This window comes from Nanorana parkeri, unplaced genomic scaffold, assembly GCF_000935625.1.
Source record: "Nanorana parkeri isolate BGI_ZX_2015 unplaced genomic scaffold, ASM93562v1 scaffold1683, whole genome shotgun sequence".
In the NCBI taxonomy this organism is placed as follows: domain Eukaryota; kingdom Metazoa; phylum Chordata; class Amphibia; order Anura; family Dicroglossidae; genus Nanorana; species Nanorana parkeri.
This window is the reverse complement of record NW_017307951.1, coordinates 173026-192250: the sequence shown is the minus strand read 5'-3', so window position 1 is coordinate 192250 and position 19225 is coordinate 173026.

The window sequence follows — 19225 nt, the reverse complement described above, 5'->3', positions numbered from 1 at the left end:
GATTGTTTTTTTACATTTGCATATAAGGTGAATGAGGCATTTTGATATCTTTGAGTTAATGGCCTCCATGTAGGAAGGTTTTTATTGCTTTTTGCGGCAATGCTAGGCAGATTCACCCACTCATTTTGTCTTGACATGACAAAGGTTTTGCCATTGCCTACTCCATTCAAAAACCAAAATAAAAAGGTTTGGCTTTAGATATACTTTAAAGTTATGAAATTAAATGTTATCTTCACTATGAAACAGACCTGGAAAAAGTATGAAACTTGAAACGTGTTTCATTCTATTTTGAGAAAAAAGGGGTTACCTCAAGGGAGAAAATGTTTGCTCTTGGTTTTTGAGTTAAAGATACATTCTAAAGGTCATAGCTTATTAATGTTTTTTTTTTTTTTTCTTTCCTTGAGTTCCTTGGTTGGTTAACCTGTGAGTTCTGTGGTTGAACATCTGGGACGGCATTAGCAGACAGAAGATAATAAATTAGACGTTTTTTTTATTAGTCAGCCCCACCAGGAGCAGATTCTTATCCAAAGTTCTGCCACGCTCTGTTTCGAGGCACATAAATATTTTGGCAGAACTTGGTATCTTGTGACTCCCTTGCTACAGCTTTAAACCAGAGTTTAGCAAAAATGTCAGCCATTCCAAACTTCTATCCTATTATATTATACTGCTCCCTTTGGATCCCACTGTAATTTGTTTTTAGTGTCTTTACTTCCTTTCTTCATTTCCTTGTCTGTTAACTTCTGTCAAGCTGATAGTCCACAAAAACAAAGAATAACAATCATTCTTGAAGCCAGTTGTAGATTTTCATTTCTGGTGGATTTAGAGGTTCCATCTTTTCAGCAGACCCATGAGAATACAGGGCTTTATTTAATAACATTGTACATAGGGCAATGGTATAGAGTAACTGACTTATATAATACATGTTAAAGTGAACGTGCCACCTCTAGTTACCTAGGGAATGTTATGATCTTATAGCATATAGGTGAATAGGGATGCCGGTACATAATGAGAACCTGTCACCAATGGACATCTGTAATCTCCACTCTTGCATTGCTGGAATAGTGCAATCTTTTCTCACAGTCAAAACTGACATATAACAAAGGGTGCTGTCAGGATTACATGAAAAAAAACATTACTTTGTTAACATACAGTTTTACCTTTCTCCAAAAGATCAGACAACGAGGTTAATTTACTAAAGGGACATAGGTTGCTCACTTTGCAAGGGAATTTTTACTTTGCAAGGGAATTCTAGCTTAGTGAATGAGGTGAAGCTCTGCTGACTCTTATCATCCAATCATGTGCAAGCAAAATACTGTTTTTTATTTTCCTTGTACATGATTGGGTAGTGTTGGAACGTTGAATTTTCACTACATTCATTAAGCTGAGGGAAAATTCACTTGCAAAATGAACAACCTATTTGGCTTTAGTAAATCAACCCTAAATTGTCAGTTATCAGTGGTAAGCTCAGGCAGGAGAAAGGTCTTCCTCCAGAGGGGCCTTACAGCCTGAACTGAGGTGCCACTTCTGCTCTGTCATGAAAAGAATACACACAAATAATGCTCTTTCTACCATATACACTGCCTCTCTTTCTTTTATATATTGCTTTCTTTTTTTAAAATAAATTCTTTATTTAATATTTTACAACTTTTACAACTTATCAACAGCATGTCAGGGTTAAAAAATGCAAAATAGTCAACACAACCACTAGATACATATGGCAAAGGTGAGACATCGCCTTCGAGGCGGGCAGATTTTCAGAGTAGGCGAAAACAATATCGAATATGTGTCACACCTTGAAATTATCATAAATGCAATATAGTCATACGAAGGTAGGTATCAACATCTTAAGGACTGGGGAGAATTGTATAAAGAGAAAGAAAAGAAGAAGGGTCTATAAAAGCAGGATAAGAAATCCTAGCAAGAAAAGGGCCACACAGTGGACCATAGGAAGAGAGTTTGAAGAGAAGGGAGGAGAGGATAAAGAGAAGCGTAAAATACCAGTAGATAGGGGGAGGAGGGTTAAGGAATGAGAAGGAAGGTAAGTATCATCTTTGCAAATCACACATCAGAGTCCTGACGGAGGGAAAGATATTCAGAGGAGTGGACAAAATCGGTCCAGTAGAACCAGGAGGAACTGAATTTGTCAGAGGTGTGTTTAAGGGAGCTCAAGATATCTTCCATTAAGTAAATGTCATGGACACAGTCTAACCATTGATTCTCAGTAGGAGGTGCAGGATGTTTCCAGAGAGCCGAGAAGCATGCTCGTGCAGCATTGATTAGATGTTGCACAATGGAACACTTGTAAGCCTTCAGTGGGATGTTATTATGATGCAGGAGGAAGAAGGCCGGGTCCTGGGGTATCTGGTAATCAGTAAATGTCTGCGTAAGAGTATGAATTTGGTCCCAGAAGGCCTGAAGGGAGGGGCAAGACCAGAAGATGTGTATTAATCTGTTGAGGGGTATTTGCATCTCCAACATTTGGCAGGAACCTGGGGAAACAGAGTGTGGAGAGTATGAGGTGTCCTGTACCACCTAGTGACCAGTTCGTATCATGATTCCTGGTATTTGTTGCATATAGAGGACTGGTAGGATAAGGAGAACAATTTCTTGGGGGCCCCTTGGTTGAATTGAATTTTGTGGTCCTCCTCCCATTTCAAGAGAAACCATGGTTCAGTGACATTGTCATTGGAGAGGAGAAGTTTATAGAAGAGGGATAGAACATGACGTGTCGGGCATTCTCAAGAGCACTTAAGTTCGTAAGTTGGAGAGTTGCAAGGTGGCTGGAAAAGACTAAAGGTAATGAGTCAGTTGCATAGCTCTCAATGGGTCTAGATGATTGTAGTCAGGATGGGAGCTTAAAGTGGAGGAAGAGGGCCAGGTGGATCTGGTTAAGATATGAGTGGCTCTGAATTTACCCAAAGTGCAAAGAGCTAGGAAGAATTTGTCCTTGATCCCTGGGGGAAAGGAGAGGGGTAAGGTGAGATAGAGTATAGGGTGAAGGAAGATTGCTACCGTCAGTGTAGGCATAATAGTGGTATGGGAGCGAGCCTAATGATTTTTTTAAAGGGCACATCGGAGGAGTGCAAATACACAAAATAAGCACCCTTTTTCTAGTTAATCCACTATAGGAAGGTTGGGTGGAGAAGGTCCCTAAAAGTACAATGTTTTTTATGCAGCATTGAGCCAAGGTTTGGGGACATGTTGAAAAGTGCAAATAAGATTATGTTTAGGCATCTTTAGATCGATCGGTAATTATATTGGACAAATTTACTTCAAGGACATAAAAAATGAATATAGCATAATTTTGCTTTTACTGTAGAAACATGTAGAGAGAAGATCTGACAAATGACAAAACTAGGACATTCCCTATTGTTCATAAAGAATACTTTAACCACTTCAAGACCAGGTGTTTAGACCCCCTTCCTGGCCAGGCCATGTTTCAGTATTCAGCGCTGCGATACTTTGACTGACGTTTATTCCGTCATGCAACGCTGTACTGAAATTAATTTTACACCATTTTTTAGGGACAGATAGAGCTTTATTTTGGTGGTATTTAATCACCACTGGGGGTTTTATTTTTTATTATAATTAGAAAAAATTACAGAAAATTTTGAAAAAAACACTTTTTTTAACATTATGTTAGGAAACACTTATTATTACCCAGTTTTTTGGTCAAATATAAAAGATCGGGTCACATCGGTTAAATAGACACCAAACATGTCAAGCTTTAAAATTGCGCGCACCCGCGACATCGCAGAAAACGACCGCAACCAAAATTAGCCATAGGCGACGCTTTAAACGTTTTTACCGCTCATCAGTTTATTGTTATCAGTGATTGATGGCCCTAGACTTATTGCTCTCACTGCGACGTTCGCGGCGATATGTAACATGTGCGGCGTAATGGGCGCAATCGTCTTTTTTGCACGTATGCGTCTGGGGCGCATATCTTTTTTTTTTAGACCCTAGACCACATGAGTAGTTAATCCTTGCAGTGCAAAGGGTAGCCCCACTGCCAGGGTTAATTTTGTACATGCCTAGAGTTCTTCTTTAACAGCCAGAGAAGTATAACATAACAAAATTACTACCTGTTTTAAAGTGCCATGTTTTCTGGAAATATGGATTATACAGTAAACATACATGCAGTCTGATTATATTTGCATGCAAATGATACTCAGATCGCTGATTTACTAAATTGATGTGGACCCTCATAAACTTCATGAGAGCTTTAAAAACCTGGAATTTAATTTCAAGTGGAGCCATATTCCTCCTTGTAGATTAACACATGACATGCTAGGATGTTAAATAACATAATCGTCTAATTTCCTTGTCTAGTATGTTCCCGTAGAAATGTTTAGGGCGATATTGAAAACCAGAGTAAAGTGGACTTGTCACTTACCAACAACAATATATTAAATCTACATGGCCTGTATATAATGGTCAACATTTCCTCTATTTTTTTTTACCTGCAGGTCTAATTTCCATCACTTTCAGTTGTTTATAACGTTGCTTTTTTCAATCCATCAGTTTCTTTTCACCAAGATAAAATTAATGAATTCAGAAAACAAATATTTAATTGATAATACTGCTAATTTATTTCATGTCTTTGTATCTTACTATTTTCTTTTTTTTCTAATGTCAGCCTTTTATTCACAGTCTGACTTCTTTTTGTAGCAGCAAAATAAGCTAAGGTGAAGTCAAGCAATTATTTTGCTGTTCGTAATAATCATGGACAGTACAATGTTTTCAGCTTCTGAAAATAAGCATGATTTTTGGCACAAAATGTCAGTTCACAAATAGTATCTATTGCATGTAGAAATGGGTGAGTCTGTCCAGGTTCAGTTCAATTTGTCAAGGGTTATGAATCCTGTTCAAAATTTGGCAAAGCTGAACTCAGAGGTGGATCAAATTGAAGTCAATGGGGGACAAATCGGGGGACAAATCTTGTTTTTAATATCTGGCTATTTATAAGGCAGGCAGCTAATGTCCAACATAAAGCATGGTAAACCTGGCACTGCCATGGGGAATATGTACCAATTTTAAAAAATTGTTTTAACAAATACCGTACTGCAAGGAGAGCGTCTTTTCATGTGGCTTTAAGGGCAAAATTAAAAATAGACAAATCCTTTAAATAACATGCTTGGGAGAATGTCAGCTGTACATGGTGTTATAGAACAGTACAATTTTCACAAACAGTCTGCCACAGTCCAAGTTCTGACAAGTTCTCCTTAAGAATTAAAAGATAATACAGCAGTGCAGATTGCACAACAAAAGGCCATTTTTAATGATGGCTAAGAAGGAGAGTTGAAAATGAATGATATGAACTAGAGAAAAGGAGTACAGGCAGGTGTTTTACTACACGAATTAAGAGATGACGCAGCAGTGTAAAATTGGGCAGCAGCCAGACAATTTCAAACAGCGAGTCTAGACACAAATATACTAGTGACAAAAAGCACAGGCTGGGCCTTTACTAGAAGAATTAGGATACTGCAGAGGAAGCTGAAGTGTAAACATGGCCACTAGCAGGACAGTCTTTATAAGGGATAGTAGGTCCTAAATGTGCTAGAGACAAAGAGTTTGCAGTTGTTTCTACAAGAATCAGGAGACAATATAGCAGTGTAAAACTGGTCAGCAGCAGGGTATTTCAGGGGGGTGCGTATAAGTGACATAATGTGAGCTGGTTTAGGTGCACACTCTTTATGCACTTTTTTTTCTTTCAAATGATGGAGCTGTGTGCTGCAAGCAAAGGCAGCTCCAAGAACAGATGGTCAGTAACAAGTGAATGCTCAGCTTGAAACACCTCAGATGTAAAAAAGACCATGTTAACATCAAATAAAAACCAACATATCCCCAAAATGCTAACCCCTGAAACAAAACCCCATTGGTTTTAAAGGAAGCCCCACAGCAAAAAAAAAAGTTTGCTATGGATGGAAAGCAGCTAAATGTGACCTCAAATCAACCACAAAGAAAAAAAAAAACCCAATAAAGAAAAGGCACTAAATGAGTTAATCAGACAACGAGATAACAATTAGAATTAAGTTGCAGTTTCCTCATCTCTTCCTATGCAGTTTCTCATTTATCCCTATGCAACTTCACTGACACTATGGTTGCTCTGTGCCTCCCTTTTTATAGTAAGGGAGCTTGTTTCAGGGACATAACTAGAAATCACAGGGCCCCATAGCAAAATTTTGTATGGGGCCCCGTGATTGCTAGTTATGCCACTTGCAGAGCCCACCTGAGAGTGAGCCTGCAGAGCCCACCATAGACTGTCTATAGTGGGCTCTGCAGGGTCTCAGATGGGCTGCACACCTTAACCGTCCCCGGGCCCCGCCTCCTTCTATCGACAGGCCCGCCTCCTCTTACATCACTGGCCCCACCTGCTCTTAGGTCGCTGGCCAGTGATGTAAGAGAAGGTGGGGTTGATCTTAGGCAGGCCCCGCCTCCTCCTTCACTGCGGCGGTCCGAGAACTCGATGAGTTCGAACTCTCGATCGAACACCAGTGTAAGCGGCCTTTTCTGCCGCAGCTGCTGGCTGTCACTGACACAGCCGCTGCGGAGCTGTGTCAGTGACAGCCAGCACCCTGATATGCCATAGCGACCCAGGCGGCCCACACGACATCAGAGGGATGCCCTGGCCAAGCCCCCCTGTGCCTGGGCCCCGTAGCGGCCGCCTGGGTTGCTATGACGGTTGTTAAGCCACTGGCTGGTTTAACCAAAGCTCCCTTATTGGCCTTTCTAAGCCTGTTGGCCATGCAGTGCAGTATGGTATAAAAATGTTTGTATAGAGTCTTCTAATAAGGGATGAGTCACTGCACTTACTCATTCACTTAGGCACATTTCAACTTAATCTTAATCTAAACAATTGTCCTGAGAAATGCGAAATGTAAAAATTACCCTAAAGCTTCACCTGTTGCTTCAAAAGGAGAATGCAAAATGTGAATATACAATTTTACATCTCCCCCTGCCATCTCCTCAGACAGAATGTGATTATACATCAGCTTTGGAGCAGATCAGTGATGTTTTCCTGATGGTAAGATCCTGTAGAGAAAAATCAAACATGTGTCAGTGCTGTTTTCTACATATACTTTATACATACACTTCACAGTTAGCAGCTCCCTTATATTCTTCGATTTAGGCCAACATTTTAAAGTGGGTCCTTTAACTTTTCTTACACTCTGGTAATGCAGCAGAAAAGAAAACATGCACCCTGCCTTTATTACACAAGATATGACAAGAACATATTTGCAATTGCACATAGACCACTCTGCTTGCTTGTGATGATATCTGCTGTGGCTGAAAGTCTTAAAGTACAACTGCGGGCTCTGCTCCGACCTCTCTTCAAAAGTCCTCAAGCATTATTTTTTTCTTTTCTCACCAACATTTTGCACATGTCTTCAGGCTGATCATGGGACACACAGGATCCTCTTCCCTTTCAGATATTCTCAGGTTGTGGATTATCATCAATGATGCAAAAATTGGCACTAACAGGACAGCATCATGTCACTGCATCATTACAGTCTGAGTGCAGGGTACCTAGTGATGCACCTTCAGGGGGTGGGTCCATGATGCCCTGCACTAACATAATGCCCTTTGTCTTCCAAGCATAATAATGCTGGGAACCTTTCAACCAGAAGACTGAGGACACTTAAGGAAAGGAAATACTGTGGGGGACAGCTTCAGAGAGGAGGTGAGTATAGCTTCTAAATGTTCCTCATTTGAAGGGACTATCCCACTTTTGTTACTAAATTCCTCTGTCTGCCTCTCTTTTTCCTCTCTTTGTTCTGATGTGTAGACCTCTATTAAAATGTACTATTTATTACTAAAAGTGTAACACTACAAACAAACCTTTCATTCATCCTTTTGTCACTTTGAATAGCCAGAAAAAAGGAAAAGGAGTGGCGGGAAAAAAGCATTTGTGGGTTTAACCAAAGTTTTGTTTGTATATTGATTCTTCATGGTTTACGTAAATGGGGGAGTGGCAGGGGTATGCCCTTTGCTTACATAGTTGGGGGAAAAGGTGTCCCTTATTTTTTATGGGAGTTGGAAGGGCTGGTATTAAATGCAGAGCTGCTATTGCTTAACAGCACATAATACAACAACCCTGTGGTTGACTTTGATAAAATATGGTGACAAGCTCTTAAGTAAAGTTAAGATGATGAATATAAACTGAAACACATCTATTTATGTGTCTATAGCTTAGTTTTGACATTCATATATTTCTTCTTTTTGTGTAGTTCATAAATCAAAACATAGATTTATAAAAACATTATAATCACAGCTGTTCATTTATCTTTGTTGCCTATTTCCAATTTGTGCTGTACTAGCAGAAACATAATATGGCCACTTTAAATCACAGACAGAGGTGAACTAACATAAAGAACAAATTCAACTCCATACATTTTCATTCCTGTTAAACATACAGATAATAACCACTTGGACCACCAAAGGTGGCTCCTCGTATCAAATGAAAACCGCAGATGACATTTGAGCCTTTATTTCATTCAACTGTAAACAGACCAAGCCTAAAATTTCCCTCTGTTTGGAAACCACCAAAATGTGCTTTTGTCATCCACAATTCCACCATCCTTCAACTGGAGTCTGCTTTAAAGTGGTTTCTGTCTCAATACTTTCTTCCAACAAGTTAAAGTCCAAAAGAAAAAAAATAACCCATTTCTCAAAAATTCGCATTGTCTGGAATACAGTTTTGAACTATAAATCAACATATTGTGTAAACTGAGTGTACAGTTTTGGGATTCTGACTAGGGATGAGTGAATCTGCAAAGGGTTCATCACATTCTGCTTAAAATAAGCAAGTCCTGAACATAGCAGCAAGCCCCATTGAAATCTACGGGGCTTTGTTATACTAATTGGCCAAGCTAATGGATATTAGACAAGCTATTGTCAAAAAGGGTCATGGGGAGCTGGGCACTGCCACAGGGCACATTTTACAACACAATTTTTCTTTTAAATACTCTACAGCCCTTATAATGTGAATTAGGGTTGCACAGATACCAAGTACAGTACTCGGTACAAGTACGAGTACATGTACCGATACTTTTGAGCTCCAAGACTAGACTAGAGAAAAATTCAAAAATTAGGAGGCAGCTGTCATTTGTAAGGAGCACACGGAGCTCCTGGGATTTGTACATCTCTGTTTTAATGTATGATTTTGTTTTTATAAATATAAATAAAGGGATGCACAGATACCAGATTTGCGAGTACGAGTACTGGTACTTGCCGAGTACTTACAAGTACGAGTACTGATACATTTTTGTTTATTGTCATGTGACAGTTTTTCTAAAACAATATCGACTAATGATTTCAGGACAGTGGTGGAGTGCCAGAGCCAGGTCCCAGCTGCAACCGCTGCAACCCTGGTAGTTCTCATGAAAATGCCAAGTATCGGCACTGGTACTCGAAAAGTATCTGTGCATCCCTAATGTGAATATGAGGGTGACATGGGAAAAACAGCAATCCTTTTGATTACATACTCAGGAGATGCCTTTAAGCTTTGTTTGCTCAGTTTTGACTATGAAACATGATTTTCTGTCTAACTATAATAGGCCTGAATTGAACAGTGTAAGTAGCAGCAACAACAAATTTAAAGGCTAAAGGAAAGCTTAATCATAAACAAATTAAGTAAAGCTAAAGCCCTCAACTTCTTACAAACGACAAAAGAGTTAATGGGATATTAAAGTCAACAGGTTTTTAAGCTATTTCAAATACTGATTCAATCACTGTGGCATTGTGTGGTGTTATCACGGTGTTAGGTGGCCTAAAAGTCACCCAGGATTCTCAGCCAGAGGGGCTGAATGGCTCCAGGAAGCAATTGCTTGTACCAGGAAAGAGCTGGCTTCTCAGTCCTTTCCAGGTTTTCTGGATCATAGTTGGGATCCTGGAGCCAGGAGATTTATTAGAGCTCTCGGTGGGATGAAATCTCCATCCCTGGGTCCATGCTTTAGTGGCAGCCAGCACCTGATTGTGCACCTGTGTGCATCCCTCATGAGGAGGGTGCTGGAGTGTGTTCAGGGCTCCTGCTGGGAAGAGGGACAGGTTGTGTCCAGGAGTCAGGTGGACTCCACCCAGAAGCCAGAGTAAAGCCAGGAGGCTGTGTATGTGTTGGAGGCTGGAAGGCTTGGAGAGCCAGAGAGAGCCAGGCACACAAGCTGTGTGTGTGGGTGAATTCAAAAGATGCTCAAAGGCACAGAATATCCAGGAAGAGATTCTGTTGAGGAAAACCGTAAGGTCCTGGGACACTGAACAGGATAACCTGTGAAGGGTGAGCTCATATGTATGCTGAATGAAGCTTTTTATGTGAGATTTCCTTTTTCTGCCTTTGGAATTAATAAAAGACTGTACTTTGTTCTGTGAAAATGGCTTCATGACTGGTCCTAAGGGCTCGCCATTTGTGCTAACCTCCCCAACATCACATCACTTACAATAAATGCTGTTCCTTGATGTTTAAAAGTTTTAGCTTCCTGCAGAATCAGCTAGTCCCCTGAGCACTGTTTTAGGGTGGCTCCTTTCTCTTGCAGGGTCCTATGGAGCCACCCTCGTGTGTGCTAGTAAGCTGTGTGTGTCTCCGCAAACTCACAGCAAAGCAAGACACACCCTTCCATTGCTCCATGCTCTTCCTTCCTCACGTCCCTAAGCTAGTAGATGGAGAGCTGCTGGAGACTGTGCTGTCTCTTGTGATCTTGTACTGGACAGGAAGTTCAGGGAAGCCGAGCTGAGAGATTTGGAGCCAGCTGTTTTGAAACATGATGACTGTAATTGTTAGGGCAAACATTTAGAGAAATACTTTGCTGGACAATGTATATTTGTTTTATCTGGATTCATTATTGAACAAAAGATTCAGAGTTTAATACTACTTCAAATAGTATAGTTTGCAAACATATTTTTTGCATAATCACAATGCACTGCAAAGTTTAAAAAAAGCAAAACAGAGAGGACCAAAACACTTCAAAACCACAACCCCACATTCCCTGAACCCTTTCTTATCTCTGCATCCACAATAATTCCCAAAATATTACAAATATAGACTTTAGATATGAGTTTGGTAGAAATTGGTTAGCGTCAGTACAGAAAGCGAGCCCTTGAATAGGCAGCAAAAAGAACACAAGGCAGGTTTTATCTTGCAATAAAAATTAGAGCATATTATCTCAATATCCACAAAATTTGTTTAGTGACTTAGCAGTGTGTAAGTAGATTGGTCAAGCCACAATATAGTAGGGATAGATGAGGCAGGTTTTATCTTGAAATAAACATTATTCGATTTAGGCCAACATTTTAAAGTGGGTCCTTTAACTTTCCTTCCACTCTGGTAATGCAGCAGAAAAGAAAACATGCACCCTGCCTTTATTACACAAGATATGACAAGAACATATTTGCAATTGCACATAGACCACTCTGCTTGCTTGTGATGATATCTGCTGTGGCTGAAAGTCTTAAAGTACAACTGCGGGCTCTGCTCCGACCTCTCTTCAAAAGTCCTCAAGCATTATTTTTTTCTTTTCTCACCAACATTTTGCACATGTCTTCAGGCTGGTCATGGGACACACATGATCCTCTTCCCTTTCAGATATTCTCCGGCTGTGGCTGCATCCTTCTGGTCGGCATCACTCGATCAGCTGATTAAAGGAGGAGGTTGGAAAATTCTTAGCTGAATCAGTTGCAAGCTTAGTTCGGCTGCGGCCGCTGTCAGAATGCAAAACAACAGGGGATTCCTCCATGCACACTCGTAAATGTTGATGGAAGAATCTGTTATATTTTCTTTGTTCAGCCTGCAGGTTGAACTCAGAAAATATAACTGTGTATACCCAGTTCGAGGGTCATGGGTTTAATACCAAACACTATAATGGAATCCCTAAAAAAGGACAAATAAAGATTAGACAAATGTTGCCAAATTAGGTGAAGTTTGATTTCTTTTGCAACATGCAGATAGCAGTCACAGTCTCATGCATATAACATGAATTCATGATCTTGTCTTTATAATGGCTTCTGAGTTGATTTGCAAATTGCTTCTTTTGTCTTTATTTTATGTGGCATTTGGACGTCAGTGATTGATAAAACTCGTAAACACAATAATTTAAGCAAAAATATTCCAAGAAGTCGTGCCAGTCTGAGGACATCTAACATCATAAAAAGTCCCCAGAAAGTCCCCAACATCTGACAAGCAGAAGACTGCATGAATTGCACAAAATATCTATATAGAAGCATATAACATGCCTTAATACATCAGAACAGCATATTTATTCAACAATATTCTTGTTTGTGTCTCTGTTTTCTATACTGCAGTATATGCAAATATAGATTTTACCTCACCAGCTAACAGGACGGGTAACTGTACCTGTATACCTGAAAATCCATGGCACATGTCAGTAGTTCACAACTGGAAGCATGCTGTTGGTACTAATTTGATGGATCACTGGTAGAGCAAATCCTCATGGATTCTTCCATCACTAGTCACTAGCTGCTTTCATTTATTGAAGGGGATCAGAATTGTACGCAGGTCATTAGAATGATCTTGCACATCAATTTGTATGCAGTGCTAAAAATGTTAAAAAAGCCTCTGGAAAGGACCCCCTTATATAGTCATTGTACCTGCCCTACCTCACAGCTCCTTTGTCCTCAGCTGCCAGTGAGAAAATGGAGTAGCTTGTGATCTGCTATATTGTAATGATGTCCAGGTCCAGCAGTCAATTGCTAGGCCCTAGCACCTTCACAACTTCAGCACATTAATTGTGATTTTCATAAGCATTTGTCAAACCATGAAAATATGCTCATTAACCTCCGACTACAGTCTAAAATGCAGGACCATGGTCCACTGGCTCACATGCTTTTCTTTATTAAGGGAGGCAAAAAATAGAGCAGAGCAACAATGGATAATGATGCACTGTTTATGGACAGCTGAGTAATGTGGATGGGACATTTGCAGATAGTAGTACTACATAGTATATGACCAAAGAATGTGAGCCTTTAAAACTCTTTCAGCAATTTCATGAGATGTTTCAAAAGTTTACTGCCAGTGGAATATTAAAAGTATTGAATTCCATGATCTAAGATACACGTATAGTACAAAAAAAACAAAGAAATAGAGCGATAATTGTATCTATACATACAGGTACATTAATTCCATTATATAACCAAATAAAACAGTCAAAATGTGTATAAGTGAAATCAGGCTTGTACTAAGATTGATTTTATATGCAGGAAGAGTTTATAAACGTTGACACGGTTCAGAGAATTAACCAGATGGAGAATAATTGATGGAAATAATGTATTCCCTTTATACCACACTTTAGATTGTATTTTCTTTGGCACAGAACACAAGTAATCCTCGTAGCTCTTTTTTTCTCTTACATTATTTCCTAGTCATAGGTAGACTTTACTAATTTGAGTGACCTTCACTCCTTCAACTCCAACAGAGAATGGGATTTGTAAAAACACAGACTTTTAAAGTAAATGCATTCAACCTTGTCAGAGGGATGCAAGGAAAACCACTAGTTGGTAATAAATTCACTTGCTTCCATCAGCAATCTTAGGATCTAGAAACATATGACATTTATAGACCCTATGCAGTGTTTTATATTCGACATTTGAACACAACCCATGCATGAAATGTAGTTCTTTTGACTAATTATATTGCAATAACTGCCATTTACATAACCCCTGGTAAGCTGAATGAGAGATGGAAAGAGTACAAAAAAAGATTCACGACAGTAACTGTAAGAAAGAAATGTTCAGAATCTGGTTATTGTAAGAGTAATGTAATTTACACAAGGATTTATATTTCTGGAGCTTTAGCTAGAGGGAAATTGAGAATAGAGGGAAATGAAAGAAAATATGGGAGGTAGAGGAATGGTTGGGGGAGTTTGTGTGAGTCTAGTTAGTCCTGGGCTTACTTGCAAACATCCTTCCCATGAGAGGAGCTAAGCTTGGAGAAAAAACTGTATCAGAATGCTGTCAATGATTGACACGAGTTCCAGAATTGTGCCTCCGCCCATCTCACTCTGCTGTGATTCACAAAGCAAGGTCACAACATCACAACTGTGCAGTGCTATGTGAATGGCGCAGCAAAGTGAGGGAGGACAACTCTGGAACTGGCATCAATTATAGGCACCATCACCCGAAGTGCAGAAGGAGTTCGACTCAGCATATCCAACATCTGGATTAGCTAAGCCGAACCTCCGGCAGGCTACTCGCTGCTGTTCGGCCTATTCTCAAAGGGGCCAAACACCAGAGAGTGAATAGTCAAATGCTGTCGAGCAGCATTCGGCTCGGTCATTTTGTTTGCTAAATCTGAGGTCATCTGCCGCCCTGAATGAGTAAGGGGTAGTTGTTACCTCTATACAAAACACAAAAATTCCCCAGCCTCAACCTGCCAGCCAGCCTGCAACCAAACAAGTAGCCCTGTCAACAGTATGCGTTAAAATCAGAGGTTTTAGTTGCACAAACTTTTGGCCAAAAATATGTAGAAGCCACACTGCCGCGCCAAGGCACCTCTGCAAAGTGTGGTCCTAACTCTATGTATCCGAGTCTCCAAGTGTGAGCATATTAATGAAGTTGATAAATTACATGCAGGTGTACCTGGAGGTAGCCAACTCCTCCTAATAAGGTGCAGGGACGCACTGGAGGCCCAGCAACCAAAAATGCATGCTGGGATTCCAGTGCGTCCCCCAAACCAAAAATAGTCAAACTAGAAAAAATGGTACATGCATGAATCTATAACCAGCCTTTATAGCAGGGCGCACATTGGGAAGGCTTACAACAATACAAAACACAAAAATTGTGAGTTAGGACCACACTTTGCAGAGGTGCCTTGGCGCGGCAGTGTGGCTTCTACATATTTTTGGCCAAAAGTTTGTGCAACTAAAACCTCAGATTTTAACGCATACTGTTGACCGGGTTACTTGTTTGGTTGCAGGCTGGCTGGCAGGTTGAGGCTGAGGAATTTTTGTGTTTTGTATTGTTGTAAACCTTCCCAATGTGCACCCTGCTATAAAGGCTGGTTATAGATTCATGCATGTACTATTCTAGTTTGACTATTTTTGGTTTGGGGGACGCACTGGAATCCCAGCGTGCATTTTTGGTTGCTGGGCCTCCAGTGCGTCCCTGCACCTTATTAGGAGGAGTTGGCTACCTCTAGGCAGTGGCGGAACTACCGCCGGTGCGGGCGCCCGGGGCCTCAGGCTCTGGGGGGGCCCAGCAAGTTGCCGGCCGCTGAATCGTTATCCGCCCTGCTATAAAGGCTGGTTATAGATTCATGCATGTACCATTTTTGTAGTTGTTACCTCTACTCATTCACCAAAGAGTTTTGTTCGGCTGCTGTATGGGCTATATGGGCTGTTCGGTTCAGCTAAACTGAAGGGTTCTTGTAGCCAAAGCTAAATCCTTTGCCTCTTTAGTGAATAATATTTATTGGTATTTCTATAGTGCCCACATCAGTGCCTGCCCTCAGGGAGCTTACAATCTAAGGTCCCTATCTTATATGTGATGGCCAAATTAGAAAGGAGCCAATTAACCTACCAGCATGTAGGAGGAAACTGGAGCACCTGTAGGAAATCCATGCAAGCACAGGGAGAACATCTTGCAGAGGTTAACCTGGCTGGGATTTGAACCCAGGACCCCCAGTGCTGCAAGGCAGAATGGCTAACCACTACACCACTGTGTAGCCAGGGCTTTGGCTCTTACATGGCCATACATGTATAGGCAGACTTGTCGATAGTTAGCCAGAAGCAATAACCTACATGATAATGTAATAAAGCTTCTAGAGCTCATTTGATGGTTATGCTCTACTACTCTATGTTAATGTAATTTTAACCTGCAGGAGTCAGCTTTCTGCTCAGATGGGCCTCATTGACTACTTGTAACAAAATAGCTCCCATGGTAGAGGTATCATTCTTTACGTTATATGTCAGGGGCTATAAGTGTCAGGACTGGCTGCAGACACTCTAGTCAGATTATATAGTGGCAAGAACCTTTAGCAGTCCCCTTTCCCATAAGGCAAGTGTGCCTACCTGTACTCAGACACCCCCAGGACTTGGATTATATACTCTGGGGGGAATTAATCAAAACTGGAGAAGACAAAATCTGGAGCAGCTGTGCATGGCAACCAATCAGCTTCTCTGTTCAGTTAAGATTTGAAAATGAAAGAGAGAGACTGATTGGTTGCCATGCACAGCTGCTCCAGATTTAATCTGCTCTAGTTTTGATGAATTCCCTTCAATGACTATAAATGATGCAGGTGGCCCCCAGGTGCAGAGCAGTAGTACTCACGGCTTGTGCAGACAGCACTAGACAAGACTAAATAGGACTCTCACAAGCCCAGAGCCCCCTGCTTGCGATACTTAAATAAAGTGCCACTAACCAATGCCAAGGCTGAGCGGTGTGTGGCCAGGCTCACTAGCCCACAGCTGACAGGTGTTTAGGCTGTATGGCCAAGTTTATTAGCCCACAGCTGACAAGAAGACTGGAATGGGTGCTGTGGCAACAAGCAACCACCATAAGGAGCTGAGGGGTTGCGACAGGCTCAGGAGCATTAAACATGCTTTTAACAATAAGTACTGGGTGTCTGCAGAAGAGCTAGTTTCAAATGAACATATTGGATTGCTGCGCTATCCTCAGGACCCAACTTGATTGAGAAGTTTTTGGCTTTGGTTATTTTCTGTTAAAGGTACTGCTGTAATGGCAACATTCAGAATAGTGTAATAAATTGGAATAGTATGCCAATATGCAGAGTCATTAATTACTAGGATTTAATTACACCTCACCTAGTTATGTACACATTGTAATATCAGAAAAAATCCTCACTGGTAGAAAGCATTGTTTTTTCTTTGTCATCCTCTGCAAAAGGAACCTGGCAACATGCCAGGTGAAATGAAGGGTGGTTGCATATCTTGTGGCACCCACCATCTCAGTCTGTACATCCTCCCATGGTATGGGGTGCATGTGAAAGTTCAAATTCTGGAAATCATTGCAGAACCATGCAAGTTCGGGACCAACACTATAGAATACTCACTTTTAGACTCCTCTATCACATATAGTCAGGCATCCTTTCAAATTCCTCTGCAACAGCCTGTTTAACAGCTTTGGGGGAAAGGGTGTAAGACAGATGCATATGTAGCGCTCACCCACGAAGAAGCCGCTGAATATGAACTAGGGCTCTCCTACCTGTTTTGCCAGCCACCGGCCCCTTTGTTAGCTCCAGCAACACCGACACTCCGGAACAGAACAGGCTCGAGTCGTAGGGTCTTTTTAGCATTTATTGCACAGGATCAACTAGGAGAGAGGGTTTGGGATTGCAGCATACCCAAGTAACAATTTGGAGAACTCTGTCTTCTCCGTTAGCAACGGCTTGTATCAGTAGCACAATGGTCCTGTAAGAGCAACCAGCAATATTAAGTAGCACAGAGAACAGCCAGGAATGGTCCAGAACTTTTCAGGAGAACAGTCACTGGACTTGTAGCACACCAACTGGAGAGAGAGTTCTGGAAAGTGTCCCCAAACCTTTTATCACCTTCCTGCAGCCATACCTCTGAGTCATCCTGCTCAAGGATTGGTCAGAGTCAGGTGCATAGTCACAGTCTGAGGATGGATCCTCTCTCACTGTATGCTGAGGCCCCAACCCAGCAACAGGGGGAAGCAATCAATCCACCAAACTCAGGGAATCCTGCGGAACTCAGAGCAAAACAGCATCTAGACTGATTACAGTCCAGATTTACACTAAATTTAGTAGCGACATAGCAGAGGACGCGACACATACTTGAGGTTCTGTAACAATACTATATTTAACCACATTAGTTCATCATGGCAACGCTAAAAAGTATGTCTTAGGTTTCATTAAAAAGCTCCTGTTTCTTGAAAAAAAATTGTTTTTGTGCTACTGACGGGATCTCTTCTACCTTTATCTCAATCACCTTTTCTTATGCTGGATGGATCTACTGCTGCATGTTTATCTTTCCAGTGCTTAATCAAGTTTACATGATAAACATACTCCTTTTTCTGATAATCAAACTAACAAACCTTGTTGTATACTTCTCCTGTTCTTTGAGTGATCGAGTAGAGACCCTGACATTTTCTGAGAAAAGTATGTTCTGTAGGGACTAGGAAAAGCACATGGTCTCCAAGGATGAAAGTCTTCACTTTATTGGAATAATTCTAAATTTGACTTTGGGCCTTCAGTATTTGCTGTACATGTTCTCTGGCTATTGGAATGAATGCAGTGATTGTATCTTGCTTAATGGAGACATGTTCTAATATGCTTTTCTAAGGCATGGCTTCCTGTATCCACGTTTCTTCAGGCCCCATTCACACTGAGCGATTTATCGAGCGATTTTTGCAGCGATATCGCTCATATTTCCACGCGATATCGCTCTATGTAGCTTCTCCAATCCATTTCAATGGAGCTGTTCACATCTCGTCGCTCAATATCGCTTGTAGCTCGTCGCTGGTAGCTTGTCGCTCCTACATGACCTTTTTTACGAGCGATTTCGAGCAATATTGCTCCTGATTGCATACAGCCCAATAGGAAAAAGTTGCGCGATGTCGCGACAAGTCGCTCAATATCGCTCGTCGCGCAATATCGCTCAAAATCTCGCGATTTTCATGTCGCTCAGTGTGAATGGGGCCTTAGTGATGACTAATAGAACCCACTGGTATCTACCATATAGCGTTACAAAGGGGGGAAAAAACAGTCAAAGAGTAGAGAACCTCTCTTATGGTAAACATAAGTACTGGTGGAAAACACTTGCAATCTTTTTAATCTTCGTCCACCATTTTCTTCAACTTTGCCACTAAATATTTGTTACTCAATGTACCACCTTTTGTGACCCTTTCTTTGGATGAAACACCACTGCAGAGAGAAAGTTGGATCCTCAGAAGGGACCTGCTGGCTGAATCCTACACAAAGAAGAAAGAGTAACTTGATAATTGAGGAGAGGAAGTATGAATAAGATTCATCAAGATGAATCAATATTTTTATAAAGACCTACATGAAAATCAAGTATAAGGAGTCAGTGACTGTTTTGTCTGATGGATGCAGATGGTGGTATATGGGAATAGGAGTATGAAACAATGTGGCTTGAATGTGGTATTACTATTGGAGCTACACTGGGCTACCAGTAATATTTTGCAACTGATATCACTAATGCTTGGCGATGGAACTGATTTGTTGCAAGTTACAATCACTAACAGTTTTATTTTATACACCGTTTAAGGTTTTGTTTAA